The 23,346-nt window shown below is 57.3% G+C and overlaps 1 protein-coding gene across 4 annotated transcripts in view; it reads left to right on the top strand.

The window, feature by feature from the left end:
- ZMIZ1 (zinc finger MIZ-type containing 1) overlaps positions 1-23,346 on the top strand; it is a 245,263-nt gene that overhangs the window by 75,657 nt on the left and 146,260 nt on the right. For 3 of the 4 annotated variants that reach the window (XM_023204839.3, XM_023204838.3, XM_023204836.3), the window contains exon 4: positions 19,228-19,308. The gene's annotated coding sequence lies outside the window, so the exon portion shown is untranslated. The remainder of the gene's footprint in view (positions 1-19,227; positions 19,309-23,346) is intronic. The other variant, XM_023204837.3, reaches the window with a different exon arrangement.

A 23,346-nucleotide genomic window follows, 5' to 3' on the forward strand; every position in this document is an offset into this window, starting at 1 on the left:
CTAGGCCAGGCCCTGGGCTGGGTAGGATCCTGAGGAACAGGTGTGCTCCCGAACTTCCAGGAGCTCCCCACCACTCCATCTCTCCCTTGGCTCCTGAATGTACCTTTTTGGTGCTCAGAAACCTGAGCCTGACTTAGAATTTCAGCTTGGGGCGCTGCAGCTGCCCTGTACTGCAGTTCACAAGAGAGGGCACCCTGAGACCCTGGAAACAGACGCAGGAGTTTCTGAGCTATCCCTCTGCTCTGGCTGAGGTTTGATCCTAGGCCCAGTCACCCCTCCCTCCACAACAGAGTTCTGGGTCTTGTCAGGTGCTCTCCCCTTTCAGCATACAGCTCTAGTCCCACCTTCTCCAGGAAGCCTCCCTTGACCACTCTGAGGTCAACCAGGGTTTTCTAAGTACCTGTGTTGTGCCAAAAGAAGGGCTCGAGTCAGGGTGTGCAGAGATGACAGTGGAGGGTTTCTACGCTGAGAACTGGCAGTCCAGATGGGGTGGTGGGGGGACAGGTAAAGAACCCACACCTTCCAGCATAACAGTGAGCACTGCAGGTGCCCAGCAGAGAGAACGGCCTTGGCTTGGTCAGGAACGGCTGCATACAGTATAGTTGCCCTGAACAAGGCCAGAGGCCGGGTAGGTGTGCAAGGTGCGATGGGGGCTGGGGGATGGGGGTGGAGAGAAGAGTGTGTCCAGGTGAAGGAGCCGCAGGAGCATAGTCCAGCACGTCTGCAGAGTGAGTGCGGTCTGACATGACTGGGACGTGAGAGGAGGCTCAGGAGACTTTTCCAGGCTGAGAATTGAATGGAGCCAGGCAGGGACTTGTGGACCTCCTCTCCCTTGGAAAAGAGTCAGGGGCAGATGTCCCTCCAGCTCTGCATCGGGGACTAGGACCGCAGCAGCAGCTGCTCTGATGATGCATGGCTCCGTGGCAGGGCCATGGCAGGAGGCTTTGGGTAATCTCATTAGTGTGCCCGGTGGAGGGGACGAGCAATCCCAAGCCTTTAGACTCACTTTTCCTTAAGCCGGTCCCTACCCATTCTCTCCCTAAATCCTTGTACTGCTTTGGTGATATCAGGTGGGACTGGACTGGACTTACCTCCATTGAACTGATGGGTAAAACAGGGTTAGAGAGGAAAATTCTTGTATGATGCCATAGCTCACAAGGGACAGGAACGGCGTCCATATGACTCCAGAACCCATGCTCTTATAACCCTCTACCATCTCCCAGACTGTCTTAGATTATCCAGGCTTATAGACTGCATCTCCACTGTCCTCATTTTGCAGGTGAGGAAACTGAGGCCCAGAGAAGGTAAGACACTTGCCTAGGGGCACACAGCAAGTTAAGGACAGAACTGGCACCAGAAGCTTACCTGGCCTGTTTGTGTCCCCACCCCACCCCACAAGCAGGCACAGGGATCCCGCTGGTCCCTGCCCACTTCTGCCTGGAGTACCCACTGTGCTTGGTCTTCCTGCAGTCTTTGGCACCGGCTCCAGTGGAAGGCACCAAGCTCCTCATCAGAAGGCTCCATTGTGCCTATTGTTTAAATATAGATTACTAATGAAATGCCTTTTCATTGCCTTCCCAGTGAATAGTTTCCGTGTAAAGTTAATTTGCAGTGTTATGTAAATTCTGTTTAACTTCAATCAAGTTTCTAATTATGTTTTTACCGCAGTAATTCCCATTTGATTTGTCATCTCCTGTTAGGTATTCAATGTTCGGTGGGCGGGCTTGCTTTCCATCTGCCTCTCGGTTTTCCAAGGCCCTGACCTCCTCTCTGCTGTGTGTCTGTCTCCGTGGCTCCTGGCTTCTTCATCCCCTTCGGCTTCTCGGTGGCTCATTTCACACCTCCTCGCCATCCCTCTCTCTGTCTCCCGCTTTCCTCCTTCCTTCTTTCTTCCTCTTGCCCAGCTGCACCTTCTTCCCCTTCTGTTTTCTTCTTTGTCTCCCCTCCTCCCTCCTTCTTGCCCTCTTTCCCCCCTCCCTGTTTCTGTATCTATCTTCCTTCTCCGTATCTTCTTTCTATTTCTTCCTTCCTTCTCTCTATTCCGCTCATGCCTTGCCTCTCACTCTTCCTGCCTTTCTGTGTCTTTCTCCATTGCCAAGACTCTCTCTCCTGCCTCCTGTGCTCACCTTTCCATCCCAGTGCTCCTCCTCTCCTGAGGTCTTCTCTCCCTCCTCCTCCACAGTAGAGCCTTTCCCGAGGCTGCATTCCAGAGTGCCCGCGACAGAGCCTGAGAGGTGTGCTGGGCTAGGGGCTGGGACCACCAGAGGAGCCCTGTGCAGCCCTGAGATGGTGGGGTGGCGGATTGGTGAACAACACAGAGTCTAGGGTTGGGGTGTCCGGGTTCAAATCCCACCCCACCCCTTGTTAACTGTGTGACCTTCAGGTTAGTTCACATTGATTTCTGTGCCGCGTCTGTAAAATGGGGTGATAATTTTACCTGCCTCCACAGTAGAGCCCTTCCCTAGGCTGCATTCTGGACTGAGTGCCCGCAACAGACAGAGCCTGAGAGGTGTGCTGGGCTGGGGGCTGCCCAGTCCTGTGCAGCCCTGAGACAGTGGGGTGGGGGATTGGCGAAGAACACAGAGTCATAGAGTTATTGTGAGGAGTCAGTGAGATAACGTATGGGAAGGGCTTTAGTGGAGGGAGGGGCTTAGCCAGAATTAGCCTTTTTCTTTCTTAAGAGACAGGGTCTTGCTCTGTCACCCAGGGTGGAGTGCAGTGGCTCACTGCAGCCTTAACCTCCCAGGCTCAGCTGAACCTCCCACTCAGCCTTCTCAATACCTGGGACTACAGATGCATTCCACCATGCCTGGCTAAGTTTTAAAATTTTTATTAGAGACAAGGTCTCATTGTGTTGTCCAGGCTGGTCTCAAACTCCTGGGCTCAAGCAGTCCTCCCGCCCCAGCCTCTCAGCGTGCTGGGATTATAGGTGTGAGCCACCACACCCAGCCCAGGAATTAGCTTTTATTTGGGAACTCTTGGCTATGCCTTTCATTTTTTATGGCCTTCCTGAGATGCATCTGCAGTGAGTTTCTGGAGTCCTGGAGGTCAGGCCTGAGGCCAGGGCAGGGTGGGAGCTGGCTGCAGACCCCCATAGAGCTGGCATCTCCCTCTCCCCACTCTCCACCCCTCAGCCTTCCTCCCCTACAGCAGGGTCTCAGCTCTGCCTATCAAGAGATGTGGCCTCCTTCCCTTTTAGTGGGACCATCTCAGGCTGTGAGGACAAGCCTGCCACCCTGGGGTAGTAGTGGAGGTACAGATCCCCAGTGCTGGAAAAGTCCTCAAGACTCTGGCCCACAGACCTTTCCCGAGCAACAGACCAAAGGCAGAGCTGCTCCTGCTGAGTCGGACTAGACACCCGCTTTTTCTACCCTCCCTCACCCCCTAGACGCCCCAAAGGCTATAATATACCATGGACTCCAGCTACAAAACCACTGGTCCAGGTGCAGCATGTTAGCAGCTCTGCCATTGATCACAGGGACTTCTCTCTGAGTCTCTGCTTCCCTCCTGTGTGGCCCCAACGTTGGGCTTCGGGATTCTCCCTGAGTTTGGGGATTGTCCCTGTAGTCAGAGAATGGCTGGGCAGCCACAGTTTCCCAGCAGACATCTGCCCTCTGGCTGGGGAGGGCGGAAGGAAAACACCAGACAGAGGCAGGGCTGGGGCTGGGCGGGTGCTCTGCCCCCTCCCTCTGCTCCTGCTTCCTCCCCCACTCTGCTGGGCTTCCCACCCAGCAAGCCCCTGGCACATCCAGGAAGCAGAAAACAAGCGCTGGGGGAGGGCATTCTTCTGGGCAAAGAAGGGCAGCTGGTCACTTGTCCTTCAGAGACACAGGAGCCTGGGCCACATGACCACCTGACTCACAAGTGGCTGTGCGTGTGTGTAGTGTACATGTGTGTAGTGTACGTGTGTGTGTGTGTGTATCCCTGTCCCTGGTCAAGGAAACCTTAGCCATCACGTGGCTGCTTTCTCTCCCTATTTGTCCAAGTAAGCAGTTCAGGCCAGCTGCAGCCAGGAGGCCGTGACACAGAGCCAGGGAGAAGGGCCGCATTGGTGTGGGTGGTGGCAGTGAGGATCGCCATGGGCATCAGGGAGCCCTGAACTGGGTCCCAGAGCTCTTGGGCCTCAGAATATGGTATGGGGAGGCCTGAGCTGGGGAATGGCCTTGCTCTGATCCTCTGCCCTCCCTGGACCTCTGACCTCCCCGCCCCAACCCACTTGTCAAGAAAAGGCACAGAGCTTGATAACAGAGAACCCTCCCAGCACTAAATGGAGAGGGTGGGCACCTTCTGACCAGGGGGAGCCCAGAAAGGCAGAATCCTCGCCAGAGAAAGGGGCACACATGGGCACAGCCACCGTGTGTATGGCCCCTGGAGTGTGCGTTAGAGCCCTGACCTCTGTGGCAGGAGTGTGGAAGCCAGGCCTCCCACGTGCATCCATCAGGCCACTGATTTATTAGCACCTACTGTGTGCCAGGACCTGGGCTGGGCAGGGATAAGGGTTGTCAGAACACAGACCTTCTGCAACCTTCATCAAACCCTCACCTCTGTGATATATTTTCTTCCCATTGGATGGGCAGTATCACCTTTCATTGCAAAACCTCCATTGATCTTGTCATTAGCTGGCCATTTCCCACCCCACTGCCATTCCAGGAGGATGTAACCCCTGCATTGTTGCAGAACTCAGGAAGAGCAGTGAGAGGCACCACTGAGCCTCTCATGGACCAAGCAGGTGTTTCTAGCCAGGGAGAGTGACCCCTTCCTCTAGGGAGGTGTGAGCCAGACCCTGGGCAAATGTGTCCATGTGGGCAGAACACAGAGGCCCTGGGCTCGGACACCTGGGGGACTTCTCCTAGCCCACATGGGCAGCAGAGCACCAGGGGAAGTGGCAGCTGCAGAGTGGGGCCTCCCCGGGCCTTCATCGAGGTTTGTCATCCTGCATACTGTGTCTTACATAGATGACACCGTCCCCAGGGGCCTGGAGGAGGAGGGCTGTGGTGGCTTTTTGGGGCCATGCTTCTGAGAGCCCACCTGCATTCATGTGTCTGGTTGTCTCCCTCCTCCCTGCTTCTTCCCTCCTTCCTTCCTTTGACAAACATTTCCTGGCACTCAAGTCTGTACAAGGCCCGCGCTCCACAAAAGATACATCCTTCACCCTGCGTGATCACTGCTGAACTGGAATCCAGCAACATTCTAGGGTGGGCCCAGGGCCAGGCCCAGGTGAGGCCTAGGAGAGAGCTGGCTCTTGGCTAGGGAGCAGGGCATGGCTGACCCCACAGGCTTCCCTGGGTTCTGAGGAAGCTTAGGCGTACTTCCCCAGGATAGGCCCATGGCAGAGCCCACCAGGTGCCTGAGACAAGGGGGTGTAGAGAGCCGGCATCAGGGCCATGCAGAGCATCATCAGACCTTGTCTCTGTTGTGATGAGATCTAGGGTATTCAACCTGGAAGACTCCCACAGGCTCGTGTGCTCAGGCTGTTCTGGGAAACGCCTGTTCAGAAAAGGGGTAGAGCTGGGTGGCCAGGGCTGAGGGTGATGCAGGTCCGCCATCATGCCACTTACAACTGAATGTGGATTCTGGGCAGGGGTGGTTGTAAAGCTGCTGGGTCAGCATCCCAGAATGCTGCCTAGGCCTGTACGTCACCAGCCTCAACTTGCGTATCTCTGAGGTCGTGAGGCTTACTACTGCCATCCTGTAGCTCCTCCTGGGACATTGGGTGCTGGCCTCCCACCAGGCTGACGCTGACTTCTGTCTTCCACCCTGCTTGTCTTAGGGCCACAGACTTTAGGCCTTTGGCAATTTCCGATTGAGTCCCTCTGGGCTTTCCTCCCTGCAGGCAGAGCATCAAGCTGGGTCTGCACACGGCCCCACCAGGGCCTGTTTGATTGGGGTAATCTGGACAAGTCATCAGTGTCCTGTGCTCACGGCCAGGGTGTGGCTAAAGTCAGTTCCTGCCTAAGCTGGGCTGACCCACCTTCTCACCACTCAGGGGCTCCCAGGGCCAGGAGGGGCTGCGGTGGGCTTGCTTCATGACGAGGCCCTTGGGCTGCCTTTGGTATAGGCAGGAGACCTGGATCCCTGCTCTGTCCCTGTCTCTGTCTCTGTCCCTGCCCCTGGGGTAATTTCAAGCAAGGCCAGGCCCCAGGCAGGCCCACACCCCCTCCCATCTGTGTTCCTCCCCAACACTAAGCCAAGAGGCTTTTGTCCCTGGTGGGCCCTCGGCCAGCTGGAAGAGTCTTCCTTGCTCTCTGGCCTATTTGCTTTCTGAGTCCCTGTTGGCCAGGCAGCCTTGGGGGCAGCTGCCTCCCAGAGCCTGTGCCCTGGGAGAGCATGAATGGGAAGGAGAGGGGGCTGGAGAGGGCTGAGGGCCTCTGTTCAGATCTCTGCCCTCACTGGGTCGGGCTGCCAACTTCTGCCCTCCCACCATACCCCTAGCCTGTGGACAGGTAAGCCTCCAGTGCCTGAGGCCACAGGGAATAGGCTGGGTTCATCTGGAGGCCATGGGTAGCCCTGCAACCCGTGGGCCAAGCTCCCCTCCCACCCGGACTCGTCCAGACACTTCAAAGGTTCAGGCATGCCAAGCCAGGGTCGGGTGAAGGGGTCTTTCTCTAGGCGCTGTGCCTGTGGTTAACATCACGTTGTCACGTCGGGCTGTGTGGCCTTGTGGGGTGGCATGCCTCCTGCAGGAGCTCGACCTCCAGGAAGTTCTGCATTCGAAGCCTGGACTTGGCCTTGCTTCACTTTTCCTCTCATCCTAGTCTCTTGGGCATGACTTCTCCCAGGGGACACTGCTGTCCGCTGAGTTGGAAAGGCAGGGAATCGATCAGGGGCCCCTGCTCAGCTGTGTCTGAAGTGTGCCCTTCTGGGAAGAAAACCCAGCGGCACTTTTGTGGAGGCCTCACACTGGAAAATGAATGGTGGGAGGCCTAGAGGTAAGAGGCCAAAGGCCACTAAGCAGGCCAGCGTGGCCTTCCCACTCCAGCCCACAGAAAACACTGGTGCTTCTGAGGAGGCTTCCTCGGCCCTCCCTCTCCCCTGGGCTGGGTGGGGCCAGTGGGACAGGAAGCCAGGGCGGGCCTGGAGGATGGGGCTCAGGGTGGCCTGGGCCCGAGCCAGGGATGAGGCGAAACCCAACTCCGGCCTGGCCCCAGGCCGCAGCCGTGCAGGTCACTAGGCCTCGGAGAGTGGCCACCCGCCCACCCCACAGGAAGCCCTGCCCAGACACCACCTTTGCCCCACCCCGTATTCTCTACAGCTGGCACTTCTCCTATTTCCCGTGGGAGCTGCTGCCAGGAATCGTGCCCTCTAGAGAAAGGAAGCCCGACCTTGGGCCGCCCTGCCTCTGGCCTGCGCTGACCCCCTCCCTGGGCCTCCCCATGGTGGCAGCTCTGGGCCCACACCCATCCCGCACCCCCCACACATACTGATGACTTATCTCCTCTCAGACACAGCCTGTGACCCTTGGGGACCTAGCAGGAGAAACCTCACAGTGGGGCTAGGCCTGGGAGGCAGGAGGCTGGGGCTCTTGGTCTGGGATCTTCCACCAGCCTGCTGGCGCACCTGGGCAAGTCACTCAGCCACTCTGGGTCTCATCTGTAGAAAAACGGGGAGAGGCAGACGCTCTGCCCAGCAATGAGCATCCCATGGGATAAAGGGTTTGGGGTGGGTTGAATGTATGCCCTGTGAAGGCAGCCAGGCTTGGGAGGTGACAACACAAAACCTCCCATCCACCTCTGTCTGCCTGGAAAGGAGCCCCTTCTCCCAGGAGCCAGGTGATGGAGCAGGCCTCCATCTCTCAGCTCTGCTCAGGGAGCTGGGCCAGAAGCAGGGATGGGGCTGCGCTGAGGGGCAGGCTCTCCCACCACCCTCCCAACCCCGTCCTCTTCCTCCCTTCTAGTAGGTGCTCTCTGACCCATGACCCACCTCCCCAAGCAAGCCCAAGCCCACCTCAGTATCAGCAGGGGCAGCTTAGGGGATCAGCCGTGTCTTAAAGGGAGCCAAGCAGAGGGGTCTGGGCACCACGGGGAAGGACCCAAGTCGTTGTGACATTGGATGGGCTAAGACAGATCCGGGGGCCAACTCGAGCTCCTGGGCGAGCTGAAAGCTTGTCAGCAGCAGGGAAGAGCAGGCACCTGAGCAGCCAAGCCCCTGCCATGGGGTGGCCACAGCTCAGACTCTGGTGGCCTTGGACACATTGTCACTCTGAGCCTCAGTGTCTGCATCCGGCAAGTGGACCTTTTGGAGCCAGTGTCTTAGGGTGCTGTGAGAAGTCCTTGAGATTTGGGAACACCGTGCTGGGCCCCCTGCGTCCCTTCCCTTTGAATCAGCCTTTTCCGTGCGAGGGAAACGTTACAGGTCAGGGTTAGGACTAGACCTCATAGGCAGTGGGGAGCCACTGAAAGTTCTTAGAGGAGTAGTGAGTTCACAGGGAGAGGAACTGACAGCAGAGAAGCCTGGCACACTCATCTGGTGTTGGGGCCCTGATTCAAGAGGGGTCACGGGGCAAAGAAAGTTGGCCCATGTGGGTGTCAGCACCAGCTGAGCTTGGGAGGCCTCATTTTCCTCCTGTAGCTGGGTGCCTGTCCGCAAGGCTGGAGAGGCACTGCTCGGAGCCAGCACTGAGGCTGGCACCACCACCCCTCCTTCTTCCTCTGGTGCCTCTGAGTCCCACCGGCATGGGGTTGTCTGGGTTTCCCACTCAGGCCTGGGTGGGCCCCACTGCTCCTCCTCCCTCCATGGCTTTTAACTCTGAGTGGGAGTGGACTCTGGAGGCTGCAGTGGGCTGTGGGATGCGAGCCAGGGTGGGGGCATTGGCGGTGGGTGGAGTCACGGGCTGGGTGGCCATGAGTCAGGAATTGCTGGGCCTGTGTGTCATCTGGCTGTGTGCTGTGCTGGCTCCTCCTGGCTGTCTGCCTCATCTCGCCCGCCGCCATCTGGGTCCCTGGGCTGCTCCACCAGGTGATGGTGCTGTGCTCTAAGAGTTCAAAACCTAGGATGGAGTAGTCAGGGGACCTGGCTGCAGGGCCCAGGCTCCCCAACACCGAAGGTGACCTTGGGCAGGTCCCCTTCCTCTTTAAGCCAGTTTCCCTCATTGAAGAGTGAATATTAGGCTGGCCTAATGAGACTCAGCCACTCTGGGTCTGAAAAACGGGGAGAGGCAGAAGCGCTGCTCAGCAATGAGCATCCCATGGGATAAAGGGTTTGGGATGGGTTGAATGTATGCCCTGTGAAGGCAGCCAGGCTTGGGGGGTGACAACACAAAACCTCCCCATCCACCTATCTGCCTGGAAAGGAGCCCCTTCTTCTGCCATCTGCCATGGCTGAAAGGGATTTCAGCTATGGCCCCAGATGAGATCCGAGGCAGCTTTGAAAGACAACCCAGCCCGGTATAGTGGCTCACACTTGTAATCCCAGCACTTTGGGAGGCTGAGGCAAGAGGATCACTTGAGCTCAAGAGTCTGAGATCAGCCTGGGCAACATGGCAAAACCCTGTCTCTACAAAAAATATAAAAAATTAGCTGGGTATGGTGGTGGGTGCTTGCAGTCCAAGCTACTTGGAGGGTTGAGGTGGGAGGATCGCTTGAGCCCAGGAGATCAAAGCTACAGTGAGCAGAGATTACACTACTGCACTCCAGCCTGGGTGACAAAGTGAGACTATGTCTCAAAAAAAGAAAAGAAAGGAAAAAAGATAACCCACTCCAAACAAGTTAAATCAGATCTCCGGGGCCCGGCCTGCAGCCAGGCTTGAAACCTCTGGTCTGGATGGCCTCTGACGGGCCACTCTCTTCGCCCTCCCTGGATCCCCAGGCAGCACTGTGGGCCAGTGCATGAGTTCTGGAGCCCAGAGCCTGTACTGAATACAGCCCTACCACTTTCTAATGCTGGGCAAGTGAATTCATGCCTCTGAGCCTCTGTTTCCTCATCTGTGAGATGGGGCTAACACCACTCACCTTATAGAATCTGTACCAGCGTCAGTCACCGTGTTCTTTGATCTAAGCCGGTTCCCTGCCACTGCTGCCTTCACTGCCCATTCATTCTTCCAGCAAACATTTGGAGGTTCCTGGACCTGCCAGCCTGGTCCTGGATGCTGTGGCAACAAGAAGAGGACACCCACCATGGGGGTCCAGCCTTTTAGGCCTCTCCAGGGCCCCAGAGGATGGGTTCTCTCTGTTGATGGGCAGGTGAAGGGTGACTCCCCTGAGAATCTCACCGCGTCACTGGACTGAGGGAACCCCTCTCTCTGAAAGAATGAATGAGACCCCAGATTCAAGGGAGAAGAAGGGGCATCCTAGGACTTCCCTGACAGCGTCAGCTGGGAAGCCCCTGGGGAGGCCCTGAATGCCTTCTGGGGTGGGCCCTGGGCCATGCTCTGGGCGGATGCTGGCTCAAACAGGGCTGGCAGTGGACAGAACAGAATAAGGACCCTCCTTGTAGTCCATCACTGAGCCGGACTGTGTCCTCCATCCCGTGGTCCTCCTAGGAGCCTGGGGCATTGGCAGGCATCGTTCCTCCTGCTTGGCAGAGAGACAGAGACTTCAAGGGATGGAAGGCACTTGCCCAGGTCAAGGGTGAGTGGCACAGGCTGGATTTGAACCCCACTTCTGTATAAACAAAATCCCAGTGGGGAAAGTCAAGCTTCCCTGGGAATCTGCCCTGGTGGGACTAAAACATGATTGGCAAGCCTGTCATCCCCTTTCTTCCCTGGCCTTCCAGCAGGTCCCCTGCAGACCACGACTGGCTGTCCTTGCAGGAGAGAGCTGATGTTCTTGTAAATAGCAAGCGCTCCTGTCGCTCAGGCTCTGAGAACCAGAGGTTGAACCACGCACTTGTTAACCCACTAAACCTTCTCCCTCCTCATGACACATTGAAGAAACCGAGGCAGAGAGAGGTGCAGGGACTTGGCCAAGGCCACGTGGCTTGTGAGCCGGCCAGGATTTCATCCAGGCCTGGGTGAGGTTAGAGCCCATGCCCAGACCCGCCACCGCCCGCTAGCAAGAACAGGACTTTCCTTTGTCTGGCATTTTTAACTTTGGGTCTCGGTCATCGCTTCAGACTGGCCTGGCCCACGTGTGGCCAGAATCCCAGAGGGATGCCTGTTTGGGAAGCGTGACCGCCAGGGGGCTGGCGCCTGGCCCAGGAAGGGGGTCATCGAGAACACTCGGTGCTCAGTGGTTTGTGTGTGCCGCCGACAGTGCCCGTGCCCTTCAGCCCCGCGACCTTCCTGTGCTAATCATGGGTATGTCGGTTCATCTAATCCTTGAGCTGCTGTTAGCCCCAGATGAGGAAACAGACTGCAGGGGTAAGTGACTTTCTTGTGGGTCAGGATTGGACCCCCTGGGTCCTCAGTTGGACCTCCAACACCAGAATGGACCTGGGTTCCATTCTGGTCCCCAAACCACCTTTGGGTTTGTGTCCCCTTCTCTGTAGGGTGGCAGGCTTGCACTCAGAGCTTCCCAAGGGCCTCCAAGGACTCTCCTGAGAGCCTCTGCCAGGCCCATTTAATGCTGCAGGGCATTTAGGATTGGGTGCCTCTCAGAGGTGGGATGGGGTGCCCTCTAGGGCAGCTCTCAGAAACATAGGGCCAGGTGGTTGGCACCAAGCAGAGTGGACAGAGGCAAGAGGCAAAACTTCTAAGAGAGGCCACCAGCAGGAAATTCCACTTAGATCCCTGGCATTGGGAGTGGCAAGGGCCCAGGTGGGTGCCGGGGGACCTAGTCTGGCCACCCCCAGCTGGGTGCCCCTTAAGCAAGACCTCAGTCCCTGGAAAAGGGGTGACTGTGCCCACCCTGTGGAGCCTGATGAGTGGTGGGTGTGGAAGGGAGTACCTGGCATGGATTTTGCACCTGAAGGATGCTTGGCACCTTAGGCTGCTCCTGTGGAAGAGGTGGTGAGGACCCTCTCCTGGGAGCAGGTGGTTCTATGAAGCCCAGCTGTGGGGGTGCTATGAAGCCTCTCCTGAGTCGGTCTTGGACTCATCTGAGGCCAGGACTCATCTTCCCAGAGCCCTGGGTCTTTCTCTGTCTCTGTGATACAGAGTTCAGTGCCCCCACCCCAGGCAGGACCCCAAGTCTACACTGGGCAGCAACCCTGAGCCAGTGATAATAATGACTCACGGCCCCTGTTTACGGAGCATTTCCTGTGCATGTGCATATGGGCCTAATCTTGTTATGTCCTTCAACAACTCTGTGAGAGTAGTGACTCTTAGTATCCCCCATTTTATAGATGAGGAAACTGACCCAAGTTCCTAGCCCAGCATCACGCAGCTAAGTAAGCACCAGAGTAGAGGCCTCTCTGATGCATCGGAACCTAGATGCATTGGAACCCAGAGAGGCCACCATTCTATGCTGTGCCCTCATCTCTTAATTAAAGGAGAAATTGTTCATTGGGTGACCTGGGGAGAAGGGAGCCCCGTCCCTCTTCCTCAGGTGTGAGTGGGCCACCTGTCACAGCTCAAGGCCTCTTTGCTTGCTTGGAGGTGTTGGCTGGGGCAGTCTGGACAGTTTTTCCCCTCCCTTTCCCAGTTTGGGGTCTGATGCAAACTCAAAGGAAAGGGAAGCCAGTCCCTAAGTCATTTGTTTCTGAATTCTAGTTCCCTTTTTCATCATGGTGTGACCTTGGCTGGGCCCTTCCCTCTCTCTGGTCTCAGTTTGTCTTTTTGTACAAGTCCAGCACCAAGGGGCTAGGCTGGCAGGGCCCGGAGGCCAGACAAGCCATGCATGTGCACCAACAGCCAGGACATGGCTGAGGCAGGATGGGCAGAAGTCATTCCTGGGGCCTGGGCGATGCTGCATGAGCTCTTCCTCCAAGAGGAGGTGCCCCTCCAGCTTGGCCCTGAGAGCACAGTAGATCAGGACTGGACAGGGGGCAAAGCCTTGGAAAGGCCCCAGGGATGTGTGCATGTGCCCTGCCCCACGAATGCAGCTGCGCCCTGCTCACTGCTGCCCTCTGCAGCTCTCTTTTCAGCCCAAAGCTCTTCTCCCGCAAAGGCTCTGGGCCTTTTGCCCAGGGAGAGGTACCCTCCTGCCTGAAAGACTGCTCAAGGGACAGTGGCCTGACCCCCATTTTGTTTCCAGGCCGAGCTGCGCAGGCCCGCCAGCACTCTATGCACATGCCCCTAGTTATCTGAGGATTACCCGTCTCCTGTGTCTTCCCCACTGGCGTCACACAATGTGTGAGCACCCTGGAGAAGCACAAAGGCTGGGCAGGTGCTGGCCTTTAGCCCCGTCCCCACCCCTACTCTTTACCTCTTCTCCTTCTTTTCCTTCTCTGCCGGATAGCAGGCGTTGTCATCAGTTGTTTTCAAATAAAAGAATGAATGAAATGAACAACTTCTAGAAGTCACTTTATAGCCCTGTTTTTAAAATGAGGAAACCAAGTTGCAGAGATGTTAGGTGGGTGAGGAGGGTAGTTCGGAACCCCCTGCTGCCCTTCCCCAGTTCCCACTCTTTGGGTCCCCACAGTGCCAGGTGGGGGACCCCAGGTTTGCATGGCATTTCCTCTGGCCACAGGAACTTCCCCCACATGGAGGTGTCCTGAGGGCCCAGCAGCAGGTGCCAGCCACGACTTCCCATGATGTCAGCTTGCCAGGCCTGCACTTCTCTCGCCTGGTGTTACTGCATTCCCAGCAGGTCAGCCCGGAGCTGCCTGTCCGCCCTTCCCTGGCCACTTTCCAGCCTTCCCCATGGGAGAGAGGAAGGCGAGGGCGCTGAGGGGCATGTGGCAAGGAGCGGAAAGCAGGCCCAGCAGGCAGGCTGGGCTTCCACGGCTGGGCGTGGGAAGACAGTGCCTACCATCTGCTGGAGGGCAGCCTGGAGCCTCCTCACAGGAGGTGAAGACCGACAGGATGATCGAACCAAGGGTACCTCGCAACTCTCGGGCAGCCCCACCCAAGACTTCCCCCAGACCCCAAACTACCAGCTTCCCAGGTCCTCATTCATTTCTGTTCCTTGAGGCCAACTGTAGTTACTGCTCTTTGGCGAAAAGATTGAGAGGATGTGCAGTTCTCCCAGAGCACCAAATCCCTGGGTTCAGCTCTGCTGTGCCTGGAATGAGGACTACCAGGTCCCTGCCCTCATGGGCCTCGAGGCTGAAGAGATAAACAGGCTCCTAATTTTAATTATGCAAGGAAAAAGAAACACCAGCATGTCTGGAAGTTCAGGGAGGGTACCTATCCTGTGGAGGTGGCTCTCAGAGAAGGCAGCATGAGGTGGTGGCTCTTTGCACATCGAAGGATGGATAGGGTTCCAAAGAACAGTGACCAGACTTAGAGCTGCACAAGGTGCCATGTAGGGGACTGTGGCTCCTGTTCTGTCACTGTGTGATGCGTGGCCTTTGCTCTCTGCTGAGCACTTTCTTCCTTTGTAAAGTGGGACCTTACAGCTCCCTGGTGACAGGATTGTGCTAAGGATGGAGTGGTGGAGTGGGGCAGTGAGAGCTGCCAGGGTTCCTGAGGAGGGAACCTGGCAGGTGGGAGACTCTACCATGTTTGAGCAGGTTGAATGGTTCTCTTTGCAGGCATAAGGTTTGTGTGTGTGTGTGTGTGTGTGTGTGTGTGTGTGTGCGCGCGTGTGTGTGGTCAGTTGGCGGCAAGTGTGAACAGCTGAGGCCTAATGACAGGAGCTCTGAGGTGGCATTGGTGCCACAGCACCCTGGGGCAGTGTGACCCTCTCGCCTCGTTGTCCATGGGGGAGGTCCTTGCTACGGCCAGTGTCCAGAGCACCCTGGAGCCTCCCCTGGTGGGTGCAAGGCCGGAGGGGCGATTTAGGGCTGCCTCATCCTTCTGGCCAGTGGGCCTTGGCCTGCACCCTGGCCCAGCCTGGGTCTGGCTCTTCCCTGTGTCTGGATCCTCACCCCCAGCTTGGTGAGGTCAGGGAACAGGTATTTCAGGAATGCAGGAGGCGGGGCAGCCAGCCCCATTTGGATAACCGTGGGGTAAATATTTGCCTTGCTCCTGGAGTCAGCATTGGGCCGCCAGGGGAGGACAGGGGCCTGTCCCTGGGGTCATGTAAGGGGATGTGTGTAGTGGCGGGGCTCTCCAAGGTGGGGAATCCCCTGTCACCCCAAGAGTGTGCTTGTCGCCTGACCAGCAGCTGTTTGGCGCATCTGTGAAATGAGGGTAGAGCAGCTCAGGCGCCTGAGGGTCAGTGTAGAGGGAGCTGGTTCCGCTGGCTCAGCCAGGGGTGCGGCGGGTTGGACCAGGTGTGGGTGGACACCCTTGTAACCACTGTTCTGATCCCCGCTTTCCCACTTATGCCCTTGAACAATTACCCTTGCCCTGACTTGGGTGGGCACCGTGGGCTGAGCTCTTCCTCCTTGGCACCTGCATCTGCACACCCCGTATCTAGTGAAGGCCTCACAGCTACCAGGGCCAAGACACATGTGTGGTCAGCAGCAAGAATGAGGAGCTGAGGCCTGGTGATGGAAGCCCTGAATTCCAGGTTGAAGGTGTAAGCCCTGGTGTAACCCCTGCCCAGCACAGCACCAGGGCCATCTGCCCCCTCCCCCAGTGCAGCCTGGAGCCTTCCCTGGTGAGAGCCAATGGAGGGCGGTCGGCCCCTGCTTAGGGAGGAGCTGGCGGCTTAGGGAAGCCTAGTGACTTGCTGAAGGTCCCCCAGCAAGTGTTCAAACCCAGCTCTACCCACTCTTGCCCTAACCCTTGAGGCCAGGGGCTTCAGCCCCAACTGTGGACTCCCAAGCCTTAGCAGCTGGAGAGACCAACTGGCTACTTAGCCGCAGGCCTAGAGCCACCCCTCGTCCTGGATACCCCACATTTCGGGCACCTCTGCCCTCCAGGAATCCTGGATTGACCGACCCTGCATCTCTCTGGGTCAGACTCAGCCCTGGGTCAACTTGACCAAGTGCCTCCACCCCAGCCCATACCCAGGTCCGTCCAGGGATCCCTGGAGAAGGTGGGGCTGGGAAGATAGATATGATAGGGGGAACCCCTCTTGGTCCCAGGACAGTCCCTACCCCCAAGTGACATCTGCCTTGTCTGAGACTCAGCCTTGTCACTTTCCAGCTGGACACCTCTGGCAGCCCCATCCTTCTCAGTGTCATGTTCTGCAAAGCAGGAGTGAGTCCTGGCCTCCCCTCCCCCAGGAGCTTCAGATGCACTGTGAGAGTGAAGGGAGTTTCAGGCTGCTGTCTGCACGCTGCCCTTTCTGTTCTCGAAATGAGAAGCTGCCCTGTGGTCAGGGTCTCACACCCCCCAGAAGTGACAGGTGCTGTGCTGAGGGTGCCTGGGAGAGCTATCTGGGCACTGGGGTCCTTGCCTCATGGGGACATTGGGTGGGCCTCCACTGGCCTTGAGGCTCAGGCTGCACCCACTCCGTGGCCCCAAGGCCTTTACGGAAAAGAGCGCTCCCCTCCAGCCCTTCGTGGTTTATCCTTGCGGTCTGACCAGGCTGGGAGCAAACGGGGCTACACCTCATCTCCTGCCCGCTCTTCTCCCTGAACTCCCCAGGAGGCCAAGTCCACACAGGCTGTGAGCCTCGGCTAAGGCACTAGCAGGGTGGGTGTGCACAGCACGGCACAGGCTACTGGTTCCTGAGCCCCCCTTTCCCAGCATGAGGGGTGCCCAGCGCCGTCTGGCCCTGAGCAGGGCTGCTGAGCAGCTCCCAGGGCTGGGCAGGGTTCAGGCTCTCAGGCTGGTTGCCGCGTAGTGGGCAGACTGAGTGGGCATGGGTTGCTTACTCACATCCCGGCTGTGTTCCTGTGAGCTCCTTATTAGCTGTGCAACCTCAGGAGGTTATAGAACCTCTTGGCCTCATGTGGAAATCAGAGATGTCAGTGTCCACCTCACAGTGTTTCACTGAGGGCTGAAGGAAATATCCAGGGCACGATCCACAATATGGACTCAATACAGGGCGCCCTCCTACTCCCTCTCTCTTTCCCAGCGGGGTGGTCCAACGCAGACTCACTGTCCCCCAACCAGGGCCTGAGTTCAAATTCTAGCACCCCCACTTATGGCTGTGTGACCCTGGCTGGGTCCCTTCCCCTCTCTGATCTCAGTTTGCCCTTTGCACAAGCCCAACACCAAGGGGCTGGGGTGGCTGGGGCAGTGAGGTACGTGCATGAACCCTGAGCCGAGCACCCCTGAGAGGCTGATGGCCCGACGCCGTTTCTCAGGGCCTGGCCGATGCTCACTGGGGAGCAAGGGCTTTTCGGCTCTGGCTTCCGTCTCAGCTGCCAAGATAATTATTTTCTCTCTGTCAGCGGCTCTGCTGGCCGGCTTGCCTTTGGAAAAGGCCTAGCTGTGGGCGGTGGGGAGGCAGGAGACTGACTCCAGTTCTGCCCCAGCCACTGACTCACTGCATGACCCCACATGATGGCAAACGCTGCCTGTCTCTGGGCCTCAGTTTCCTCCTCAGTGAAAGGGAAGTATTGGGGTCAGTGAACCCCAAAGCTGTTTGTATTTCCAAGGTAAGCAGAATTTGGGGGCTGCCAGAACCAGAAGGTCAGGATGTAGAGCCACTTCCTCTCCCCATGGCTGGGGTGGGGGCGCTGGGCCTGGCTCCAGGATCTTGGGGTGTAGGGTTCCAGCACTCATGGAGCCCCGCACCGGCCCCTGCAGGGTCATCCATGCATCAGCTGACGTGTGTGGAGAGCCGCTGGTGTCTGGCCCTCACATGCACTGCCTTACACAGTCTGCACAGCTCTTTGAGGGAGGCCTTCTGGTTGTTTCTATATCCCCTACCACACTTGAGGAAACTGAGGCAGAGGGAGGCTTAAGAAACGTGTCCAAGTCACACACTTGGTACGAGGGCAAAGCCAAGCTTTGAAGCAGATCCTTGTGATTACTGAGCCTGCCTCTCGATCACCAGGCCTCTGCCTCTTACCGAGGCCCTGGGCACCATTTCTCCCTGGGAGCCCCTGCCTGTGCACAGTGAAGTGGAGCCCAGGCTAAGGCCCTTACCCAGCCCCTTGGCGTGTATGGAGGCCTATGCTTCATGTGATGTGAGCACCACCTCCCGGGCTGTGAGCCACAGGCTTGTTCTGAGGGGAGCTCGGCCCTGCAGTCAGGTTTCCTGGTTTTTAGAAGTGGACTCTCCGGTGCAGAGAGGCACAGTGATTGTTCACGGCCACGCATCGGGACACTTTCACAGCCAGAGCCTGAATTCAGGGTTCTGCACATCCCAGCCTCCAGCTGAGACCCCAGAGAAGCCCACCAACCAGACCTCTGGGTCTCATCTTCCCTCCTGCCCTCGGGACTCTGTGGGCAGTGGGGGGGGGGGGGCGTGTTGGTGGGCCATTGAGGAGGTGGGCCAGCTGAGCGCCACCCAACAAGGATGGTCGTGTACCCGCATGCCCAGTGCACCAGCAGGCCCTACACTTCTGCCTGCTGCCGTCTCTGCCCCGAGCACCACTGTCTCTGGCCTGGACTCTGGAGCAGCGTCCCCACTGCTCTTCTGCCTCCTCCTATCCTTCCAAGCCCTTCTCCCTTCACAGCCATGGGGGCTTCCTGAACTAGAACTAGGGTCACGTCCCTCAGCTGCCCAGATGCTGCTGTAGCTCCTGCCCATTCTCTCTCTTACTGTCCCTGGCCCGTGGTCCCCACTCACACCACCCTCTCCCTTTGCTCTGTGCATCTACTACACCACGGACCCCAAGTCCTCCACTGGGCCAGTCACTTTTCTCCATCTTGGAGTCTTCGCACATGCTGTTCCCTCTGCCTAGAACGCTGTTTGCCGCATCTTGGCCTGCCTCTCCCTGGCTTGTTGCTCAACTTCAGTTCCCCAGAGAGGCTACCTGGGACCTTGAGTCTCTGCTGTGTGGACCCTGGACTCGTTGTTTGTTTCCGGCAAGCACTGCTTTTACTTTTGTATTATTTGATTCTTTGCTCTCTTCTGAGTCTCTGCAAGGCTAGGGATCACTATCACATCAGCATGCTTGCTGAATGTTTGTTGAATGAATGGGTGAATGCCAAGTGCCTTTGTCATCACGTCTGCTTGGATTCTCCCAGTTACCTGGAGACATATTTTGACCCCACTTTGACACATGAGGAAACTGAACCCCAGAGAGTCTGAGAGCATATCCGTCATCACATAACCAGTAACTGGCAGGTGTGGGGAGTCAGGGGCTTGTTTATGCCAGGGCACCCCATCGTGTCCCTTCGGAGTCCTCCTCTGTCAGATGGGGATGATACGGTGGCACTGGGCAGTGGGTGGCCTCATGGTCAGTGTCCGGGCCTCTGCTGTGGGTAGACCCACTGACCTCGTGCTCTTATTGCAGCAGGATGGAGCTGGAGTGAGGTGGAGGGGCCGCGAGCTGCTGACCGGCGCGTGAGCCACTGGTGATTTGCAGATCACTGAGGTAGGTGTGCCACTGGGCTGGCGGGAGGTGGCTGGGTCGGAAGAAGGCAAGTCCTGATGAGGGCAGGTGCTGGCCCTAGCATGCTGGACCTTTGACTCGGGCCTCAGCCCTGATGGGCAGGAGTGGGTACAAGTCACCTTTGCTGGAACCTCATCATGCCCCAAATGGGCCGTCCCTCTACTTGGCACCCAGGGACCTCTTGGCCTGGCATTTCTCTAGAGCAGCTGCTAGGGGTGGGGGCTGGAGGTCTGCCCGGGGAGAGGGGCAGGTCTGGCTACCTGGTCTTGGCACAGGAGCCCTGTCTGTACCGCTCTAAACCCTGTGGGGTAGGGGCAGCCCCACGAAAGGAGGCCTGGGTGAGCAGGAATATTTGGGCTGAAATGGGTGTGGGGCTACCACCCCTTCTACCCACTCTCACAAACACGCTGAGGTGGATACACACTGGGCTCTGGGGTCAGACCACCTGGGTTCAAATCCTGATTGGCACACATGGTTACTCTGTGCCTCTATTTACCCATCTGTCAAATGGGAATGAGATGTCGGCGCCTGCCCCACTGTCGCGGTGAGGAGACTGCACACCTGGCACACAGCAAGGACTGGGGACATGTCAGTCCTTTTCCTCAAGGGTGCTGGAACCCACCTTTCTCTCCACACACCTCAGTTTCCACCACCCTGCTCCCCCTGAGGACCCATCAGTGCCAGGATGGACACAAACTGAACCCCTGGTCTGATGAGGGGGGCAGGGCCCCTTGAGGAACAACTGAGAGCAGCTGGGGCCAGCAGGTCCTGAGGTGGAGCTCAGCTCTGTCCCCCGTGCCCCAGCATTTCTCATCATGGGGTGGCATTTCAGGGTGATCTCCCTTGGCCCTGTGCCCGAGGGTGACCTGTGTAATCCCTGTTTCCGTGGCAACCCTCAACCTAGAGATGAGAGGCTTCCCAAAAATCCTCACTTGGGCCAGAGCCCTTTGTCCCAAGGCGTCGTGGTGCTCAGGCAGCCCGGGAGAGGGGAGTCTTCACCCTGGTGTGGGGCTGTCTCCTAACATCCCCTGCTGCCCTCAGCGTCCCTCCTGGAGCTTAGCACTGCCAGGGGCCTAAGGCAGGCCGGGCGAGCCTCAGTCAGGCTCCGACATTGGAGAGCCAGGCTCCGTCTCCCTTCCCGCTGCAGGAAATCTCGGCTGTCTGCTGATCCGCTGTGTGACCTTGGACCAGTCCCTTCCCTTGTGTGAGAGCCAGCTTTCTCATCTGAAAGTGAGGCTGATTATACTGACATTGCTGACAGGGCTGCTGTGAGGATGCTTAGAAGCCATGAATATTTTTAAATGTTACTGCCTCATGAGCATCTGCTGTGTGTGTGCCAGGAGCTATGCTCCTTTAATACCTCTTTCTCCCCACAAGAATCCCACAGGGAGGTTTGTCTAATTCATTCTCCAGAGGCTCGGCATGGTTAGGAAACCCACAGAGCCGTCAGTGCTGGAGTGGGGATTTGAACCGAGGTCCGTCAGGATTAAACAGTGCACAAGGCCTTGGAGACCAGGGGTGGGGCCCCAGGACAAGCGTGGGAGCTGCTTGGGGAAAGCCCTGCAGCCTTTGTCCAGCCCGCCAAGCCCTCTGCTTTCTGGAGCCAGAGGGTGGCCCCCAGGCTGGTGGCCTGCCCCTCCCCAATCGGGCCTGCCTGCAACTCGATAAGGCTAGGGGAACCCTCTGCTAATTGTCTGGTAACCTTTGAAATTCTCCTTCACGGTGGGTTCTCTTTTCGGATGTTTTTCAAGGTAATTCATTCCTTTTCCAGAAATTGCCAGTGGCGGAGCATTAGGCAGCTGGTAATTAATCATAGGAGCGGCTTCGAGTTGATTCTTTGAAAAAGAAAAAAAAAAAGTGAGGAACAGAAAGCCTTGGTGGAAAAAGGAAAGAAAAGAAAACCACTCCAAGGCGAGGGTGGTAATCAATACCTTGGTGTCCTAGAAACGGCTGGGGGTGGAGACAGCGGGAGTGCGGCCTTCTCTCTTTCTTCCCAGGCTGGCCCACTGTCAGCGCCAACAGCGGCAGCATAGAGCCCCGCTCTTGACCATTGGCTCCCTGTATGGCTTTGAGAAGTTGCTGCCTTTCCCTGGACTCAGCTTTGCCACCTGTAAAATGGGTGAAGGGCAGCTGTTAAACTAAACATTGAATGAACCCTTGTTTCACTACCGTGTGTTAGTCCCTGGCACAGAGCAGTGGCCCCATTGATACTCTGTTAAGTGAGTGAATGAGTGAGTGAGTGAGTGAGTGATTCTTGTGGGCCCTAGCTAGCTGTCTTGAGTGAAGGCGGTGGTACTGGCTACAGGATCTTGTGACTGTAGCTCTGTTATAATTTGGAGTGACAGTCAGGGTGAGGGGCCAGTTCTGTCACTTTCCAAGCTAATGATGAAAGGACAGTCTTGCTTGGTGAACTCCAGCCAGGAGACCTTGGGCCCCTTAGCGGCAACCATGCTATCTCTTCGGCATCTTTCAGTTCAACTTTGCAAGAGGCTGAGCTATCTGGAGATTTTATGTTAAAAAGCTGCCTTCTGCAGAGGTGGTGAGTTCCTTGTCACTAAGCTGGGGTTGGGCTGTACGGGCCACTTGGACAGTGGATTTTGGAGCTTGGAGGACCCCTGAGTCTGGGAGAGAGCATGAGGCTCTCCAGAATGGTTACTGGGGAGGCTGCACTGCTGGGGAAGAAGTCTGTTCCCTCCGGAGCCCCTTCCCAAAGGTCCCAGGGGGGACTGGACGAGGATACAGGTGCTGAAGCATCAGTGCCTGCTCTCCCTGACTGGCCCCATTGCATGGACATAGGGGCACTGAGCAGGGTTGAGGGAAAGATCCATACTCCTTCCATCACGGGGTGTCTAACAGGCTGTGGGTTGGGTAGGGGGATGGGGAGGAATAGAAAGCACTTGTCTGGAGGTGGGGGCCTCAGACCTAGGTCTTATATGCTGGTCTGTCTGGTGTTACCTCAGCAGCTCCCTTTCCCTTTCTGGTATTTGGGCCACGATCCTTCAGGAGAGGGCGGCAGATGGGGAGCGTGTTCTCCAGGGGAGTGTGAACTCCCCTGCCCGGGTGAGCTCAGTTTGGGAGCCTGAGCTGGGCCTGACAAAGCCAGTTTCCTCTTTTTTTTTTTTTTTTTTTTTTGAGACGGAGTCTCGCTCTGTCGCCCAGGCTGGAGTGCAGTGGCTGGATCTCAGCTCACTGCAAGCTCCGCCTCCCGGGTTTACGCCATTCTCCTGCCTCAGCCTCCTGAGTAGCTGGGACTACAGGCGCCCGCCACCTCGCCCGGCTAGTTTTTTTTTTTTTTTTTCTATTTTTAGATGGAGGTGGGGTTCCACGTGGTAGGCAGGATGGTCTTGAACTCCTGACCTCGTGATCCACCCGTCTCAGCCTCCCAAAGTGCTGGGATTACAGGCTTGAGCCACCGCGCCCGGCCAGCCAGTTTCCTCTTAACAGCTTCTCTCATTCTGGCCCTACTGTGGGACCGGGGTTCCTTGCCCAGAGACCCAGGATGACAGTCAACCCTAGCCTGAGTAGTGGCTCTGGGAGGCTCAGAGCTTCCAGAGGGAAGGAGGAGGGTGTGTGACTGTGTGCTTGTGTGTAAGTGCGTGTGTACTAGTGTGCGCCTGTGTATGGGTATGATTGTTCAGCACGACATGTGAGGCTGTGTGAATATTCATGAGTATTCAAGGAAAGGGGAGACCCCTCCCTCCCGTGTGTGTCGGGACCTCCATGTGCACACTGGCTCCACATTCAGACTGGCCTGGGCGGCCCGGACCACAGTGGAGCGGACGGAGGGGCAGTGTGGGGGGCAAGCATTCAGGCCCGAGTGTTCTGATCTGCCCTCCCACAGCTGGAGGTCTTGACAGCTCCCTATGGTCACAGGAGGGCATGGATTTGGCGGCCATGCCTCCTGCCACAGATTTACACCCTGAGCCTCTGGCCTGAAGTCTCTGGGTGGGCCCAACCAGCTCCCCCTAGGCGGGCCTGGTCTGCTAGGGGGGTCCTCTGTGAGCAGCCAAGCCTAACTTG

This window comes from Piliocolobus tephrosceles, chromosome 9 (assembly GCF_002776525.5).
Source record: "Piliocolobus tephrosceles isolate RC106 chromosome 9, ASM277652v3, whole genome shotgun sequence".
Classification (NCBI taxonomy): domain Eukaryota; kingdom Metazoa; phylum Chordata; class Mammalia; order Primates; family Cercopithecidae; genus Piliocolobus; species Piliocolobus tephrosceles.